This window comes from Antrostomus carolinensis, unplaced genomic scaffold (genome assembly GCF_000700745.2).
Source record: "Antrostomus carolinensis isolate BGI_N321 unplaced genomic scaffold, ASM70074v2 scaffold6901, whole genome shotgun sequence".
Taxonomy (NCBI): Eukaryota; Metazoa; Chordata; class Aves; order Caprimulgiformes; family Caprimulgidae; genus Antrostomus; species Antrostomus carolinensis.
This window is the reverse complement of record NW_010294715.1, coordinates 15,286-15,558: the sequence shown is the minus strand read 5'-3', so window position 1 is coordinate 15,558 and position 273 is coordinate 15,286.

The following is a 273-nucleotide window of genomic DNA, read 5'->3' as shown; positions in this document are numbered from 1 at the left end:
TGTTCAGCTTCTCACCCACCAGTACCTTCAAGTCCTTCTCATCAGAGCTGCCCTCGATCCATTCTCGGCTCAGCCTGTATTTGTGCTTGGGGTTGCCCCGACCCAGGATGTCTGAAAGGGGGGAGGCTGAAGATCTTGGTCAGGTTAGGCAAGGGGTTGCGAGTTAGGGCAGTGAAGACACAGCAGGAGCCAAGGCATACCGAGCCTTGTCTGTGCTGCTTTTTGAGTGTCATCCTTAGGATGAGCTGTCCACAAAACCGTGACCAGGTTGAG